This window comes from Mobula hypostoma, chromosome 1, assembly GCF_963921235.1.
Source record: "Mobula hypostoma chromosome 1, sMobHyp1.1, whole genome shotgun sequence".
NCBI classification, from domain to species: domain Eukaryota; kingdom Metazoa; phylum Chordata; class Chondrichthyes; order Myliobatiformes; family Myliobatidae; genus Mobula; species Mobula hypostoma.
Window position 1 is genome coordinate 144,460,633 of NC_086097.1, and position 20,232 is coordinate 144,480,864.

The following is a 20,232-nucleotide window of genomic DNA, read 5'->3' on the forward strand; positions in this document are numbered from 1 at the left end:
TGGATGGAGAGCGAGGTGTCTCCCAGTGGAGGTTGGTTGTAGGGGATTCGTAGCCCGTTCTTTAGTTAGAGCCTTCAGCATTTTGGGCATCGAGGGAGAGAGGAAGAGGAGAGCCATCCGCAGCACCACTGATGCGGCAGAGAGGACCTGAAGATGGCTGTGGCTCAAAAGAGGGGAGCCATGGAGTCATAAGTAGCTAGCTATCTGGACACAAGCTGGGGTCTGATCAGCCCCGGCTGGGTCACCTGGAGGAGATTGTATGATGTTGAAAGACCCAAAACACCTGACGATTCCAGGAACATCACTGAAGATGTGTCCAGAAGCATCAATAGATGTATGTACACAGCTTTTGAGCCAGGAACATCCTCTTGCTAACGATTCCCAGTTGGTAGATTTCCAGCCCCTGATTTTGAAGGCATATGGATGTGCTACTCCAGGACTCTGATGCAAACACTAAACCCTTCTTCCCTCTCCGACCTCTATCACGAACCATTATAGTGGCGTTCAGCAGAAGTCAGAAAAGCAATTCTGGGCTCCTGTTAATTTTGGTCCCTAGCCATTTGGATGCCATTTTCCCCCTATCTTTATGGATTTTAACCCGAAAGCCCTTGTGAGTTCTGTATAAATTTACTGTTAGAACGCCCCCTTTCCACTTTCAACCCCCCCCCCATCCCCATGTCAAAAATATACTCACTTAACTTCCCTCTCTGCTTAGGTGGATGTTAAAGATCTATTGATAAACTGAGAGTGGAGCAGAAAATTTCCTCAAATTATCTGCCAAAGCAGACTAACGAGTCATTGCTTTACCCTTTGTGGAATTTAGAGAATTATTAGCTCTTTGTGCCTAAGAAAGCTGAGATTTTTCTTGGCGCTGTCTTCATTTTGTGGCTCTTCCTACACTAGAAGTGTGATGGAGTTGTAAATGTTTGGAGTGCTCTCAGCTTGGGAAATTCCAGGCCCGGTAACTGCCCATTCTTAATTGTGAAGTACTTTGAGGTTTAATGCCGTTACACAACTTCAGATTCTTTCATGGCATATAAAGTTTTTCTAATGTCATTAGTCAGAGAGTAGGAAACTGGCCGTCCAACCCACATGTACTATGCTGATCATCAATTACCCATCTTTACTAGTTCAATTTAATAATGCTTGGTCCACAGTCATCTATACCTTAATTGCTTGTAAATGCTTTGAGAGTGCCTACCTCCAGCAGGTACTCAGGCAAGTGTTTCAGATCCCAGCCACCCCCGGATAAAAATTTCCCCCTCAATTTCACTCTAAATTTTTCACTCCTTTATTTTAAACCTATGCCTTCAAGCACCTCATTACTAACTAGCTTAGCATCAGGAGATAATGAGTTGCAAAATTCAAGAAGGAACTACTTGATATTCAGCATAAGAACCCAGAAGGAGATTTTTAAAATAGTTATTGGTGTAGAAGTGGTATAAAATTAGTAGCCAATAAATTTTGATTTTTCCTTTTAACTGGTGCTTCATCTATGATGTCAGCTTTACACAAAATAAAAATCTACCGCTGAAAGTTGTTCCCGCCATTGAGACTGAATCCTCGTATGACTCTTCTATCATTGCCTTCCCTCGCAAATATTCCCTGCGTTAATGGAAAACTGAACTTCTCTCCCTGCTTTCCATGAAACAAAACATTAAGTAATTCTATCAGTACACTTATTTGAATTGAATGATGAAGTGGTTTTGAAGACAGAGTTTTAACTTTGGGATGAGCCAGCACTGGTTTCTTCCAGTCGTTATGTTCCTTTGTTTGCTTTTACTGTTTGGCTTGGAACTGAACCCAGGACTTGGACCTGAAAGGAAAATGGAGTAAATTTTTGTTTCTGCTGTGTTGGTATAGGGTTTTGTGTACACTGCGAATTCAAAAACAACAAAAAAAACAAATTCTAATATGCATTTCCAGTGTATAAATCCTCCCAGTAAAAGAACATGTAGTCCACCATTCTATCATACAACGGCTACAAAGTTCCTTTTCTGGGTCCAGGATCTTGCTTCAGCCAATTTAATTCAGACCATATTATGATTTATTTTCCAACCAAAGATGCCCTTAGGTCAAAACTGGTAGAATGAAAACAAATGAGCAATCTGACTGGGATTGGCCAATCTAGGACAAGAGGTTAGTGTGGGCTGGCAGGGCAGAGTTGAAATATACAGGTCAATAAACTTACATCTGCCTGTTTAACTAATTTTGGAGTATACGTAACCAGTACTAGATTTGGAACCAGATATGAATTTCATGTTTCCTCAGACTAGCAATTCCCAGTTTAATGAGCAAATTCTTCTCTGCCACATTAAAAATTTGCTTTAGCACTCTTGGTAGAAAGAAAGTACTCATGTTTACGTAGTATCTTCCAGGTCCTCAGAATGTCACTGTGCATTCCACAAGCAATGATGTTTGTTCTACTGCATGGGAAAATGGCAGGCAATATGTGAATGTCAAAGAGCAAAGAGTGAGTACTGGATTGTTTGGTGCTACTTAGGGGCAGGATATCGATTCCACGACCCAGAGCTTCGAACAGGTCTTGACGGGAAAGTCGGGGCTTCAGCTAGAGTGCAGGATCAGACTTTTCATGGATTTCAACTGACTGACTGTCAGGCAAATCAACCCTGAGTCCTAAAGGGGTCCTGGAAGATCCTGATAACCTGGACGTTTATGGAAGCTAGAGGTTTAGATGCAGGGCTAGCATGAAAAGAGTTGTAATAAGTAAACCTGGATGCAGATGCATGCCAAGAGGAAAACAGCCAGTGTATAAAATTCATCTTTCAATGCAAGAATGTTCATTTTTCTTCAATGAGGACCTACTAACTGGTTGCAGTCCTTTTAAAGGAGATTGTTAACAATCAGGCGTTTTCCTGTTTTTCATTAAAATAGTATTCTACACCCCTCCCCTTTCCATCAGTTACGTGCTTACATTCAGCAACTTGGAGTGGGGCATTTCATGGACCTGGGTTCTGGCAATTTTGGAGATCAGCCCATGTCCCACCTTTCTATATGTCCGCCAAGCCAGTTGACTTCCTTCCTCTTCCAAGGCACTAGCTCATTCTAACACCATTAGCTCAATCAGTATGCTTCCTTCACATGGGAACCCAGACAGTGAGGGTCAACAGGCTATTTTCTAATGGAAGACATCAGAGCCAACCCAACCCTTCCCATTACATGTCCACACCTACTAGCAGGGGATACTGGATATTAATCAGAGAAAGGAAGCATGCTGTTTTTTTTTCCCTCTACAGACTGGAAGACTGGAGCCATTTATAAAATTCTGTCTGCTGCTTCTCAGCCAATTTAGCACAAGCTGAAAATTGAACCTGTCATCCTCTTGGTTCATACCCTTCTCTCTTGCTTTGGTTACCTTCAAATGCAACTGTTCTGATGTTCTCATGGCAGGCATATCATCTCTTGTTGCTAATAAACTTGAAATGGTGCAGAACTCTGTAACCCAAATCCACATTCTATGAATTCCTAACCCGTTATCAAATCCTGTTCATCCACCTATCTTGATGAGCCTAATTACCTCCTGGCCAATCAACGCTTCAATTCTAAAACACTAAGAACCCATTCAAATCACATTGACATCCTTTCTACCATTTACTGTGCCACCTCTGATTCCTCTCAACAATCAGAGATGCTTCTATTCTCCCCTTTTGTACTTTTATTGGTGGCCATGCCTTCAGTATCTAAACCACAAACTCCTAAGTTCTTTCTCAAACCTCTCCAGCTTTGTAAAAGTCATCTCCTTGACTAAGCACTTCCTTCCTTGGCTTGTGTGTTGTCTCTTATCCTGGTGTGAATCCTTCAGAATTTTTTTCTGTGCTTTTAAAAGCACCTTATAAATGCCAACAGCTGTTCAATGTTCATTGTATCATTCAATAAAAGAAGAACTCAGACCATATCGTCCTTTTACTTCATCATTACATATATAATTAGTGCATTGGTGAATCCTATGGTCAGAACAGTGAGTGATGATATTATTCATAAACACTTTGCTTGATTCTCCATTAGCTTCCTTTGTCCACTACGTAAATGAATTCATCAGACTCTCTATTTTAAATAATCTCTTCAAGAATGATGGGTAGTGAATATACAAGGTTATCCCTATTATTAATTCTGGACACTTGAATATCTTCTCTTGAATCTAATTATTCTGTCTAATCTCACTGGGAGATTAAATTCACTTCATTCAACCCATTCCCTGGCTTCAGTCAATGCCTTTCCTGTTCGTGTTAGTGTGATAATCGGAAGGTTAGAAGTTGCAGTCAGAAGGTCAGAGGTTCCAGTCCTACTGCAATTCCTTGAAACTACAATCTTAGCTGAGACTTCAACTGGCGACGGTGGGAGTGCTGCACTGCCAGAAGTGCTTCAGAGTTCAGATGTTAAAATGAAAAGGTTAGTACCCATAACACTGGAGGAAACTCAACAGATCAGGCAGCATCTATGGATAGGAATAAACAGTTGGTTTGCCTGCTTGTTCAATTCTTTGAAACACAGCGACTTGTTTCAATGTTACCAGTTCTGTTGTATAAGGTCCTTATGTCAAAGTGTTCTGTAATGTTCTTAAGTTGGGAAAGCAAGCTCTTTTTCTTTCACTTTATTTATTTATCTCATTGGCATCCGTGGGATTTTACTGCTTTGCTAACTCTTTGCTTTACAAAGTGCACACTCTTCCGAGATGTTTTAGTGGCCTTGAAGCATTTTGCCACAACCCAAGCTTCTAAGAGTTGCCTTAGAAATGCATTTTTATTTATTAAGAAAAAAGATGAAGTGGAAACCATTTGTTTTATTTAATGCTAGACTTAACCAACTGCAGTATAGAATTCACTCAGGGAGTTAATTTCATCATAGAAGGCAGGGAAAGAAAGCCCACACCAAGCGGTTTAAAAGAGAATTCCACATGTTGAATTTTTGTTTGAGACAATTAATTATTCAGACACTCACCATCTGTTAAGGGGAAAACATTCCAGACCTATGTTACTTGTAGTAAAGTCACGATCTAAACATGCCAACATGCAAATTGTCCATTGTATACACCCTTCATCCAGACCAATGCAATCTTGCTCAAGACATTACTCCTCATTCACAGATTAATAAACTGTGGAGTCATCTGTTAGCTGCCTAGACCCTATACTCCACCCAATGCAAATAGCCCTTTATGTGCTCACTTTATTTCCTTTATTACACATTAAAAAAACCTTTAATTTATATAGGCCACCCAAAGTATAACTTCATAGCCAGAAAAGTCATTTTCTGTAATGTCTTTGCTCTCCTAATGTAGGGAAAGTAGGTGCCAGGATTCAGAGCAAACTGAGATAAAATATATCTGTTTATCTGTTTAGCAATGTTCGTTGAGAGGTCGACATAGATTTTGTGTATTGTACTAACATTATTGACTGTAGCAACCCACAAAATGCTGGAAACTCAGCAGGTCCAGCAGCTTCTATGGAGGGAGATAGACAGTTGCTTTTTGTGTGTGTGTGTCAAGACCTTCTTCAGGACTGGAAAGAAATGGGGGAGATAGCCAATATAAAAGGGTGTGGGGAGGGGGTGGAGCAAGCGCTGGTAGGTGACAGGTGAATTCAAGTAAAAGGGGGAAAGTAGGCAAGTGTATCTCTATTATTGACTCTGTGCTGCCTGGATTAATGGAACAGTTAGCTAATTGAGATGGAAGTTACATAACTACATTTTCTGGTTTTATTTCCGTCCCCATATCCGATTTGATCCTCATTATTTCATAGTTCCTCTAGCTCATTTGGTATTGAGTCATATTAACCAAAATTCTTTAGAGCTTTTATAAGACATTGGTTAGCTACAACTGGAATATTATGTTCAGATCTGTGTGTCACACTTCAGGAAAAAGTAAAGGCTCCAGGTACAGAAGAAAATTACCAAACGGATTCTAGTGAAGAAGTACTTATGTGGATAGAATGGTGAATCTGTTATCCAAGATACAGATAATTATGAGGCATTGTTAGATAGAAATGTTTAAAATCATGAATGGTAAACAGAGCTCCCATTGGTCAGGAACTAAGTGACGAAGATAATTGGCAAAAGAGCCAAAAGAAAAAGATAGATTTTGATATGGAGTCATTGCCAGGGGTAATGATGAAGCAGATTCATTTGTGTTGTTGGATAAGTATCTGAAAGGAAGGAATTTGTAGGGCAACAGAGAAAGGGTGGGGGAAATGGGACCAGCTGGATTGGTCTTATCCAGAGCTAGTATGGACTGTATGGGACAAATGATCTTCGTCAATGGTACAACCATTCTATGAAGATCCCAGGTTGGATGTCAGCCTCTGGCAAGTTAGCTGATCAATGCTACTTGGAAAAATCTTTGGGCTGATGATCTTGATCTTGGAAGTTGAATGCAGGTGAAGACATGATTTAGCTTACCTATAATCACCTCCACATTGGAAGAATTTGTTATATATTGCTATCCATACTTACAGGAAAAATGATGAAAAAGCCTCCAGTGTGACTTGGGATCTTCAGGTGTTCACGATAAATGGGGGGGGGGGCGGGGGCGGGAAGTATTCATTTATTTAAATAATCATTTTTGCTTTGCAATGTGCCCATTTAAACCTAGTGCAACCTCAGGAAATGGACTAGCTTTTCTAGTACTGAAGGTACTACTCACCATTCTTGAACCTCAGACTGTAATTGCTATTACCTTCATATAGCTGGCAGTCCTTACATGCTACTTATTCTGCTGTTGTTAGCAGAGAAGCAGTTTAGAATAGTGGCCTATCACCGGCCCAGGCTGGGCTGAAGCCCAGTCCAGGAGGAAGGGAATGAAAGTCATTCTCTCCAACTCTGTTATGTAGCTGTTGGGATATCATTAATGTTTGAACTCTATTATTACAAATGCTTAAATTCATAATATAAATTTTCCCTGAACTCATGGTCTTTATTGTCACGTAGTCATTTTTTCAATATAACCATATAACAATTACTGCATGGAAACAGGCCATCTCGGCCCTTCTAGTCCGTGTCGAACTCTTACCCTATCCTATTCCCACTGACCTGCACTCAGTCCATAACCCTCCATTCCTTTCCTGTCCATATATCTATCCAATTTAACTTTAAACAACAACATCAAACCTGCCTCAACCACTTCTGCTGGAAGCTCGTTCCACACAGCTACCACTCTCTGAGTAAAGAAGTTCCCCCTCATGTTACCCCTAAACTTTTGTCCTCTAATTCTCAACCCTTGCCCTCTTGTTTGAATCTTCCCCACTCTCAATGGAAAAAGTCTAACCACGTCAACTCTATCAATCCCCCTCATAATTTTAAACACCTCTATCAAGTCTCCCCTCAACCTTCTGTGCTGCAAAGAATAAAGACCTAACTTGTTCAACCTTTCTCTGTAACTTAGGAGATGAAACCCAGGCAGCATTTTAGTAAACCTCCTCTGTACTCTCTCAATTTTATTGACATCCTTCCTATAATTCGGTGACCAGAACTGTAAACAATAAAACTGTTACACAACTTTACACAATGTAAAGCTTTTCCATTAGAAGTCATTGATGGAAAATTCTTAGTCTTAGTAACCTCACATTTGTATTCCTAATGAGGTAGAATTGCATGACAGGTACGTGATTTGATGCTGGGGTAAATAGAAGCAAATGAAATACACAGCTTAGTATTAGAAGAAAACATTAAGTCACAGCTTGCTTATGTTCACTTATTTTATTCTTGCTGTTGTGTTGGTAACAATTCTACAGAATATCTGTAAATAAATGCTTTATTGTTGGTTGCATATAGAAATGTGAATGTGTTGGAAAACAGGAGAGTTGATATTCTTGTTTTGGAGAAATGCCCAAAGATTGCTGCAGTGTAGAGGTTTTGTTACCCGGCTCGTAAACCAATGATCAAGAATAAAAATTCAGAAAATAAAATTTGAATCTTACCATGAAAATTTAGGATTTTGAATTACAACAAAATTAATTTTGAAAGATCATAAATTGAGAAATGTGGACATAGAGCAGTACAGCAAGACACAGCCGCTTTGGCACGTCCAATCCACACCAAATGATTATTCTGCCTAGTCCCTTTGACCTGCACCTGGACCATGGACCTCCATACCTATAGCATGTTCATGAAGATGGTTCACTGATGTTCTTATAGGAAGGAAACACAAGAGGTTATTATATAAAGGACACTTGGTGTCTCATAATAACAAGTAACTTTTTTCAAAGTGCAGTAAAAGTATGCTAGAATAGTGGAATTTAATATATGTTTAATTATTTATTTTTAAGATTTTGATTTGTAATTTGTTTCTCCTACTGCTGAGAAATGATGAATACTATGTGGACCAAATCAATTCAATCACCTGTTAGATGTCTTCTGATTTTCACCATTTGATAGCTAAAGGGCTTTACAATGGACTTAACAAGTCCACATAGAACCATTTCAAAAGGAGAAGACAATTGTTCCAGAGTTCTAACCAGTATTCACTCTTAAGTTATCATCACTAAGACAAATATTTGACCATTATCTCATTGCCATTTTGAAGGTCCTTTTGTGTGTTGGCTTACTTTCTGCAGTACAATACTATACTACAAATGTACAAGGCATGCATAGTACTATATACTGTAAATAGATTTGTATTCACAAATGATATATGTATATCCCTGAGAAGAAATGGCTATTTAAATTGTACATTTTATCACCACACACCTAACCCCTCCACTCTATTGCCTCATATGATATTACAGCCAATGAAGTCATGCTGACATCAGAGTAATTAGGACATGAAGAAGCTTCCACTGAGTATAGCAAGGTACAGCTCACATCACATAGATTTCTTTTTTATGACGTTTGTCTGGGAAAAAATACACTGGCTAGAACAACAGGGAAAGCTCACCTGCTTCTTTTAGAAAAATATCATATATACATCTGAGACCGGGAATTTGTTTTTTCCATCTAAGTGAAAGTATTTTGGAGAGCCTTTCTAAAGCAAGATACTGCAGACAGGGGGAACTTGAAATGACATGAAATGGCCAAGTAATTGGATTACTTAGCACCAGAGTAATCCAATTGACGGTAGTGAGCCTATGCATCAGCTGATCCCTCAGGGAAGTCAATAGAAGACAGCATAATTATCCGCTGACACTCAGATTCTGCCTTCTGAGTGAAGCTGAACTATCTGTCAGATTTCTGGCTATGAGATCTTCTTTCATTCATCTCTTTGGAGTCTGTTAGAATTCTGCACATAAGGACGAGATAGATGACCTGCTGTAACGGACGTGGTGTGTGCACCCACATACTGTCTGGCGGCTGCTGTCATTTGCTTGTTCATGGTATTCCTCTGATCAAGGATATTATCTGCTGATGTGCTGAGAAGCCAGTTACTCATATACAGCATCCCTTTGCTGCTGGAGAAACACCTGCTCACAAATAGCATCTTGCTGTTCAACGTGAGCAGGAATGTACTCACGGGTGGTGTCTCTCTTCACTGTGTTTAAATTAAATTGCTGCCTGGAGGCTCCTGAATGGCTTCAGTCTTCTTCTGTGGCAGAGGGAGATCTCCAACTGGATCAGGAAACGATGAGATAGAAGCAGAAACTCTGTGTAGCCTCCATGCGTACTGCCAACTCCACAGTCAACCAGCTCACGACTATGAGAGGTTAAAGGTGAACTCCTCCACTCTCCAAGATTCTTTTCTGCCTTCACCCAGGCAGACTCACAAACCATCTTGTTGTCCATTTGTACTGGTCTGCATAAAAGCATCCCAAATGTGCTTTTCAATCTAGTTCTCTGGTGCAGTACAGATACATTGACCCTTCCCCAGCATTTTCCCCATAGAAGCGCTCTACGTCTAGAGCCAAAATGCACCCTTTTTAGTGTCCAGTGTATTTCCCAGCAGTGTACGTCCCTTGCATCTAACATTCTATGTAAACTGGTGTTGGTTTTAATGGCTATCATTGTCATAACCTCCTTCATCCTTCTTTCTCTTTAATGACTCCTGCACCCCTCTCATACAGTCCAACAATCCACAATGTCTATGCCAATCATCATGCACTTATCTATATTAATCCCATTTACCAGCACTACGTCCATTGTCAATATGCCTTGATGATTCAAATGCTCATCCAGATGCTTCTTAAACATTGTGATTTTACCATCTTTTCCAGATCAGAGCCATCCTTTAAGTGGGGAAAAAAGTTATTTTTTTAAGTCCCTTACTCCTCGCATTAAGGCTCTGTCAACTGGTCTTGACATTAGTTTAGTATCTTCACATGTACCAAGTACAGTGAAAAGCCTGACCTGTATACTGTTCCTACGGATCAAATCATTACACAGTCCAAGGTAAAGCAATAACAATGCAGAATAACGTGTAAAAGCTGCAGAGAATGTACAGTGCAGTTAAACAATAAAGTGCAAGATGATAATGAGGTCAGGAGTCCATCTTACTGGATCAGAGAATCTGATATCAGCAGGATAGAAACTGTCCTTAAGCCTGATGGCACTTGCTTTTGGACATTTAAATCTTGCACCTGATGGGAGACCAAAGGATGTCTGGGTTGGGTGGGATTTTTGATTACTCTGGCTGCTTTACGGAGGTTTTACAGAGGTTTTAGACACCTCTGAAATGGGGAAAAGTATCCTGCTGTCTACCTTACCTATGCCCCTTATAATTCTGGGAGGGGAATAGGGGCCCTCCCCTAATGCCATACAAGGACAAAAGCAGCAATAGAGGCCAAATCAAAGTGGATGCAGTGGTCACAATTGAATATTGTTAGCATACTTTACAGATTTTGTATAACCTTGCCTCCCAAGGTAATTTGGTCCTCTGTGGCCCCTCCGCCCATATTGAGAATGATTGTGTTCTGCAGCGTACTCAGGCTCCGTACTTGCACAACCCTCCCTTCCTGTGTGGACTTCACTGACTTGATCTAAATGGAGAAAATGTAGGACATTGGATGTCCTTTTTAATATCCCACATTTAAAAGCCTGACCTCTGTATGAGAGATGGAAAGTGTATAAATAACATCATCAGTGACATGAAGATGGAATTGGTCAAAACTAGTCTCTTCATTGTTCTGCAGCTAAACTTGCCTTTTCTTGTCAGATCACAACATTTCTTGCAATGATAGCTTCTGAGAGGAAAAAAAACATAGGCTTTCTACTTCCAGGTCCCATTCCTACTGGTGGACAACACTTCCTATTGGCACAAATGTCACTAACCATGGTGTCTAAGCTCTCTGCAGAAAAATCCTTCCCCTCTCTCGCTCTCTCTTCCCCTCTATTCCCCTCACTTTGCAATCAGCTGGAAGAATGCTACTTGTTTATGTCCCATCTAAGGGCTGTCTATTTGTGTCAGAGCTGCTAGATTAAATGCTAGCATCTGCAATAACTGTTGATCAATCAACTTACTGTTGATCAAAACACCAGTAAGGGCTGAAGCTAACACAACATAGCATTAAACAGCCTTGCCGTGCTATGTCACAATTAAAGATCGTACTGTTTATATGACCTTTTGTAGTGGCTTTGGGGGAAAGTCAGCACTATTTTAATGGCATTACAATGTAGTAAAGCTATTTTTATACCAACATTTCAGGTTGATAATCACTCATTAGCACTGAAGAAAGGCCACGGACACGAAACATTAACTTTCTTTCTTTCTCTGCCAATGTTGTCTGCCTTGTTGAGTATTTCCAGCATTTTCTGTTTTATTGCACAAGTACAGTACGAAGGAGTCAGCCTGGATTATTTGTTTAAATCTCTGGAGTAGGGCTTGAACCCATGACCGTCTGATTTAAAGGCAGGTGTCTGAACCAGTCAGAAGTGATGAAAATGTAGAGCAATTTCATTATTTTTTGAATCCCACCTCAAGTATTTCAATTTTCCATCATCTCAGAAAATGATCAGCCAGTCTCCAGGGTAATCTATCCTTGCAGAATGGCAGAGCTGTCTTCCTCCAGTCTCCAATGCTCACTGCTTAAATGATCATTTTTCAAAGAAGCTGGGCAGGTGTACTGTATATAATCAGGAAGTGAACTTTAATGTTGGAACTGCCAGCTGGATTTTTCTGCTTCCTTTTCTCTTCTGTCCCTTGTTCAATTTCCTTTTTTTCCATCTCTCTTCTCTATCTGTTCTTTCACTTTAATTTTTATTTTATTCATTCCCTTGTTTTGCTTTTCTCTTCCTCATTCCAACTTAAGTTGTTTTATTTCTCACTTGTTCCACATGTAAGCCCACTTGTATCCACTTCACCTCACAAAAGCTTCAGCTTTCCCTCTTCTGTCAGTTCTTCATCTGTTTCTCTTCACTACCACATTTCTTCACCTGCTTCCCTCCATCTGTCCATCCGAGTGCATGCTTTTCATTTTTGCTTTCTTTATTCTTCTTCATCTCAGCCTTTTTTTTCCAGTCTGCTTCTCATCAATCTGAATTTATTTTGTCTGTCATTTCTGTTTTCTCTCCTCACACTCATTAAATCTTTACGTGTACAAAGACTGGCAAAAACCAGTAGTGTGTAGCACAGATGCTCTGGCTTGAAGGCCCAGAAGTATTTTCCAGCTCACTGTGACACAGGGCTTGTCTGGAGAGACGATGAGGTAATTAAGGATAACCTCTTCAGTCTTTTTTCTTGTTGTGCATTGAGGTTGAAGTCTTCCCCTCAATGAGTTGTTCATAAAACAGATTTATTTTCTCTTCCTGAGTACACTGTCCCAAGGAAATAAAAGACAACTGCTGAAAAATATTTATCTCAATACAAATGAAAGTCAGTCTTAATTTGGGATTGAAGTTTTTGGCAGTCTGCATTGCAATTGCTTCCTCAAGTTTAGGCTGTAAGTTCTCCTAAGTGGGATGCCCAGTAATAACTTACCCAGTAATCCATGATTTTGTTCCTATTTAAATATATTTTGTTTTTAGACTATTGCCCCCAAGCTGTGTTAATTTGCTGCTGCTTCAGACATGATCCCAGAGAGCAGTCTGTTTATTCATGGCTGTTTCACTATGAACCAAACACACATCCATATTTCTGTGCAGAGGCTTCTGGAGATGGATTAAGGACATACCTGTACCTATTTAACGGAGGGTCACTGGGGTTAATTGCAGTATGTACACCACTCAGTGGAGAATCCAAGCTCTGGACAGACTCTGAACCAATCTGGGACTGTTGGTCTATATGTCTCTGATAGTTGTTCCCAAAATCAGCCGAAATCTATATCCACACTTGGCTTCTTTGTTTACGATTACTTGCTGAGCCCATCAGGATCTGAACTGTAGGGCTGGATTACACTGAATCCTCAGCTACCCCATGTTTTAGTCTGATAGTCGTAGGAACTTCTCGTGGCCACATGGCTAACATTGTAGAGCTGGCCTTACTACTACAATCGTCAGATCAGAACAGTTCCAAGATGCAAATAGTGGAAACTTTCCTTACCAGTCCTTCAGGACTGGGTATCGTTTACTTCCACTCTGGTTTTGTGGCTACAGCATTCAGCAGAGTGAATCCAGTTTTCTGATGCTACACATCTAGAAGACAAAACTCCCACTAATTTGGTTGCTCTGAATATGGAACCGCAATGTGGATGGATGGTTTGTGAAATGGTGCACGTCTTCTCCCGTATGCTTTGAATGCACGGACTTAAGATTTTCAGTGTTGATCCAAATGTTCTCCTGCACCCAGAGTGGTCAAGGGCCAGGGTTTCATTCTTAGGAGTAACTGGAACTTCTTCAGTTTCTCAAGGGGGCTTTGAGTACATTATTGATTCTTTACCTCTTTGTCTGGCAATATCTTCCTGCACTAGAGCTTGGAACACTGTGCTGGTCCTCTCCATCTTATAAATGCTTGACTATGTCCAACCTGTGGATATGAATGAGCATTTGGGAAACCTGCAGGATGGTTGGTCTGCTGCTTGTTGTGGGGCTGCAGTATCTTCTGCCATGTAGGAACTCAGTTCATGGCCACATTTTCGACATGTGAATGGTGTGGGTTACAAACAGTTCACAGGAATCGATCAACCATGATGAAATAGCAGAGCAGGGTTGATGGACCAGATGTCCTAATTCTGCTTCGCCATCTTATGGTTTTATGGTCTTATACTTCCTGTAACCTGTGGAGGACTTCTATCTTCAATGGATCTTCTATGGGATTTGCTGTGGCACACTTAGACAATATGGCCTGTCTGGTGGAGCACTCCCAAATTGGTTTTGTGTTGTGGATATATGCCTTCAGGGCAGTTGATTAATATTGCTCAGCTCACCTCACAGTGAATAATGGAATCACTCTTTTATCTCAACAGGCTGGGTTGAACTAAAGCCTGATTTATACTTCTGCGTCAAATCTATGCCATACCTACGCCGTACCCTACACCATAGGGTGACGTGAACCTCCCCAAAAATAGGTAACTCACACGTTGCGGCGACACAGACCGCAACAACTGCGATTGGTCCGCTTGGTAGCATCACATTTCCTCCTACGCATTTCCGGTTGCTTTTCTCTGCCATGTCTGTACACAGATGTGAAATAAATGGTTGGAGACGATGAACCAAATCGTCAAATCTATCTGCCGACATCCAAAAATATTTGAAATGCATTTCCTTGTCCATGTCTCTCACGAAGAAACTCAACACAGTGGCATAGAAACCCCACGGCCAACTAGCGTTTTGGCGGTGAATTGCAGAGCGACGCAGACACAACAATGCATGCTCGCTACGGCGTAGGGCTACACAGAGATATAAATCAGGCATACGGTGTAGCCCGTACATAGAAGTATAAATCAGGCTTTAGACTGTGATTGTAGACTACTGCACCCTCACCTTCAATTTCCTTTGATTAATGTTGAACGCTGTGGATTAAAAGCATAGAATAGAAAAAAAACAGAAGGGATTTGGAAAAAAGTTTCCAGTGTAGATAAACACACATGTTTTTAGAATGATGTACTATAGATTGTTACCTGTTGGGTATAATTGTTCAATTGTCAACTCAATACCGCTTCAGGAGAGCATAGGTTGTCCAATAAAGGAAGAAAAAAGTACTTTTCCCTTCCAGATAAAATAGAAATATGAATGGTAATTTAGTAGAAATAATGACCTAGAGTCCTGGAGTAAGAACACAAAATGATATTTATTATGGTAACACCAAGGCAGTTTATGAATTGTTGGAGAATTTGGGAAAAAGTCTGGGAGTAAGCATAAATAAATAAAAATGACTTTTGAAATTCACTTGTGAAATTGTGCCAATATTAATTTGGGAGGGAAGTCTGCTGTTTTTATGCCATCAGGCCATGAATAGCCCTAGGTTTTTAAAATTAGTGTGATTGACTCTAATCTTTCCTTTGAAATATCGGAGCAAGCCAGTCTGTCAAAGAATTGGGAATGATCAAAAAATGCTGACCTTGCCAGCCATGCCCACATACCCAGAATAATTTTTTTAAAAATGGATTCCTTCCTGCTAATTTCCTTTTATGCTCTTGTCAAAGTCAGCCCCTGGCTGATGAGTGATCATTTCCTCTGCAAAATGCTCAGTGTCTCGGTAACACAGTACTACTTATTGGAGCAGCAGTGCATGGTATGCTGGCAGCAGGCAGACACCCACACAAACAGATTCCCATCTGACTTCTCGGTGATGCAATGCCAAACGAAGTACCGGTGTTTCCAGAGACTGAGAGAAAGAGGGGTATGTTCCACAAAAAGAGATTTCTGTTCCTCTCAGTTGACTACTATGGATATCTTCCCAGTGCTAATAGCTAACAGTGCAATATTAAAAGAATACAATAATCGGAAACTTAGCCTTTCATTTGAGAAATTAAACTATGGCCTATTCCAGTGGATGTAGTGAATGCTACTGATACACACAAAATGCTGGAGGAACTCAGCAAGTCAGACAGTTTCAATTTGAGTCCTTATGAAGGCCCTGGGCCTGGAGCATGGACTGTTTTTCCCTCTCCATAGGTGCAGTCTGACCTGCTGAGCTCCCCCAGCATTTTGTTATTCTGGATTTCCAGCATCTGCATAATCTCTTGTGATTGACTTTTCTACAGTTGATCTTGGAGTAACTTGGCCTTCCATCTTTCCTAGACTAGCAAAAGCAGCGTAACTGCCTATTCATCACTTTTTACTTGTAGTGTTTTGCTGAAAGCTTTTGCTTGGCCTATTTAATAGCTGATGTGTACAGAGATCTGGTAAGAACTTATTGATGGTAGGGGTAATTACGCAGACAGGAGCAGGAAGTTATTTTTGACCTCTTATGTCCTGACTTTAACAGCGAAGACAATCCTACCTCCTTGATCAGAGAGCTCTTGATTGCACAGTGCAAGAAATCTTTTGTGGTCGTGGTCTTGGAGTAGAGATTGTGATTGTGAGTCCTAACGCTTTCTGTATTTGGAAGCAGGGAGGTATAATGGGGCATGTGCAAGCAACACTCAGGCCGATGGAGTTCAACATGGGAAGTATGAGGTCATGAACTTTGGATGCGAGCAAAATAAATCAAAATATTTTCCTAACTGTGGTAGACTAGAAGTTGTGTAATAGAGCCATAAAATTGTAAAGCACAGAAATGGGCTTTTCTGACCTTCTCTTCTAGTAGACTTTTCTGCTCATCTACACCAACTTTATTTGCCCACATCAGGTCTGTATCCTTCAATACTTTGCCTATTAAATGCCTCTCCAAATGCCACTTATAGTGATTGTATGTGACTCCACCACTTCCTCTGGCAGTGAGTCTCACATTTCAATCACTTTCTATGCTATTAAGAACATCTCTCAAATCTCGAATTAAAAAGCAAGAAGACTGCAGATGCTGGAAATTTAAAATTAAAAGAGTAAATGCCTGGAACACTCAGCAGGAAGAGAAAACACTTTCCTTTAACCTTAAACCTGTGCCCTCTTGTTTTTTTTAAATATTCCTTTACTATGTGAAAAGGATTCTGACCATCTACCATATTTATGCTACCTATAATTCCACATATCTCTATCAAGGTCCTGCTCAGCCTCCATTTCTCAGGGGGAAGCAAACCCAGTCATTTTAATCTCAGCTCATTACTGAAGGGATACCCAATCAGTGAAGTTGAATGGTAATGGGATTCCACAATATCAATACCGGAAAACTCTTCCATTGAGGAATCCAGGACAGGATCATGCAGCTTTAGAGCTGAGTATCCTACACCCATGTTTCTGATCGCCTGAGGAAAACACGATAGACAACATTAGAAAGAGAATATTCCTCAGTTAATTAAGCATTCTAAATATCACACCTTAAATAGTGATGCCAAATGCTAGTCCCCTGTTTTTCAGGCAGACTTTTCCATAGATGATGTCATGGGGTTAACAGATAATGCACAGAGCATGGCAGAGATTCAACTCATGACATCACCAGTGGAGCAGTCCATTGGTAGCAAAGGGGTAGGGGGGAAATAATGTAAATTTTACAGCAAATAAACTGTGACTGTTCAAACATAGTATTAACTCTTTCAAGGTCACAAACTAATACAAATTATAAAGGAATTACAGGTAGAATTAATACTGGGTTTATGCCAGAAATACCAGCTTTCACTTTGACGCACATACAAACGTTTGTAGCTGACTTTTATAGTTTTATAGTTTATATTTCATATCTCCCATTGGCTGTGAAAAGATCATAATTATCATAAAGAAATCTCTCCATTGAACTCTTTGCTTGCTAGTGACATGCCTACCAGATCCATGGATCCCACATCAACCAGTTGTACATTTTTGCTTTGCCTTTGCAACCTGAGCAATATTGCAAAGCTACATTTTTATCACTTATGTTGTCTCTGTCTCTCCACTTTTCCTGAGCAAGGTGCTAAGGGGCTGACTCATTGCAACTGAGGGATGAGAGATGCATTTCAGGCTTAAGTATCTAATAGCTGCAGTATCAACAATCAAATATATGGCCAAGGCTTCTTGAGTAATACATTCCAGACCTCTAAGAGCTATCATCTTGAACATGAGCAATCCATTATCTGAGTTGGTGCAACAAGGGAAGGGATCTGAATATACTGTGTATCACCATCTCTTCAATGTTACTCCGACTGCTCTCTGGATACATGAAGTACAGCGGTTCAAAGTGAAAGCTCACCATTATCTCGACTGATCAGTAGGGTGATATGGAATGTAGAGTAACTCTTTTCATTTTATTTCTACACTGAAATATTCATGGTAAGGTTTAATATGAACTTGAGGGTCAGTTGTTCTACTCGGAAGGTGATGGAATCAGCTACCAGAGGAAGTGGTTGAAGCAGATGCAATAATAACATTTAAAAGACAGTTGGACATGTACATAGATTGGAAAGGTTTTGAAGGCTATGGGCCAAGTGCAGGCAAATGAGACCAGCTTGGATGGGTATCTTATTCAGCATGTATCAGATGGGCCAAAAGGCCTGTATCCATGCTGTATTACTCTATTAGGTTTAAATATTGAGGGACACAAATAAGTAACAGACTTTTCAAGCAGTGTTATAAACCTGGCAGAACTTCTCCCAATAATTGCAGGAAGAACAACACACACGATGCTGGAGGAACTCAGCAGGACAGGCAATATATATGGAAAGGAAAAGAAACAATCATTGTTTTGGGGCGAGACCCTGCACCAGGACTGGAAAGGAAAAGAGAAGAAGTCAGTATAAGAGGCTGTCAGGAGGGGAAGGAGTATAAGCTAGAAGATGATAGATGAAGCCAGATGGTTGCGGGGGAGGGGAGGGGAGGGGGAATAAAGTGGGAAGCTGGGATGTGATAGGTGGAAAAAATAAAGCACTGAAGAAGAAGGATAGGAGAGGAGAGTGGGCATTGGGAGAAAGGGAAAGAGGAGGGGCACAAAGGGAAGTGATAGGCATATAGGGAGAAGAGAAAAGGTAATAAGGGAGTCAGAGTGGGGAATGGAAGAAGAGGGAAAGGAGAGAGGGGAACAATTACCGGAAATTGGAGAAATCAATGTACATGCCAATGTTTAAGACATTGGAGAGGCCTAATATGGAATACTGTATGCAGTTTTGGTCACCTACCTACAGGGAAGGTATCAATCAGATTGAAAGAATGCAGAGAATATTTACAAGCATGTTGCCAGAATTTGAGGACTTGAGTTATATGGAAAGGTTGAAAAGGCTAGGACTTTATTCTCTGAACAATAGGAAGATTTAGTAGAGGTATACAAGTTATGAGAGGTTGGGATAGGGTAAATGCAAGCAGGCTTTTTCCCTTGACGTTGGGTGCGACTAGAACTAGAGCTGTAAGGTTAAGGGTGAAAGGTGAACTATTTAAGCGAGACCCAAGGAGGAAATGTTTTAATTCACAGGTTTAAGCATGGAATGAGAAGCCGGCAGAGGTGGAGATTGTGGATTTGATTGAAGAGAAGTTTAGATAAGTACATGGATGCAGGGCTAAGGTCCAGGTGCAGGTCGATGGGACTAGGCAGAATAACAGTTCGCATGGACTGGAAGCCAAAGGGCCTGTTTCTGTGCTGTAGAGCTCAATGACCCTCTGACGCTATATCAACAAATAAACACAAGAGAGACTGCAGATGCTGGAAATCTGGAGCAACATACTCAAAATGCTGGAGGAACTTGGCAGATCAGGTGGCACCTATGGAGGGAGATGAATAGATGACATTTCAGGCTAAGACCCTTCATCAGCACTGGAAAGGAACTGGACAGAAGCAAGGATAAAAGGGGAGGGGAAGGAGCACCAGCTACCAGTTGATAGGTGAATTGCGGTAAGAAGAGGGTAGGGAGGGTGTAAAGAAAAGGGAAAGATATGAGCAGCTGGGAGGTGTTAGGTGGATGAGGAAAAGGGTTGAAGAAGAAGGAATCTGAAAAGAGAAGACAGTAGGGAAGTAGGTGGGGAACCAGAGGGAAGAAGGAGGATGAAGGTGATGGACATATCATAGGGGCAGAGCTTTACTCTTTCCCCTTCTCCCTATATCCTTTTGTTCTGGCTTCCTTCACCTTCTTTTCCAGTTCTGATGAAATGTTTTGGAACAAAACATCTACAATGCATTCCCCTCCATAGATGCTGCCTGATCTTCTGAGTACCTCCAGTAGAGAAAGTTTTGTCTTTGTTTAGTTGTTCTACATTTTGAAGCTGACAATTTCATTACTGGTGCCAAAGTCTTTCACCTTGAAGTTCAAAATGAGAAGACAGAATCTCAACAAACTTCCAGAAGCCCAGGAATACATGAAAAGGTCCTTGTAGATAAACATCTGCAAGGAACTTATGTTGAAGAGGTGCTGGAATCAAAAGAAT

The 20,232-nt window shown here is 40.6% G+C and overlaps 1 protein-coding gene across 1 annotated transcript in view; it reads left to right on the forward strand.

The window, feature by feature from the left end:
* wnt9a (wingless-type MMTV integration site family, member 9A) overlaps nucleotides 1-20,232 on the forward strand; it is a 63,976-nt gene that overhangs the window by 34,605 nt on the left and 9,139 nt on the right. The gene's annotated exons all lie outside the window — the stretch shown is intronic.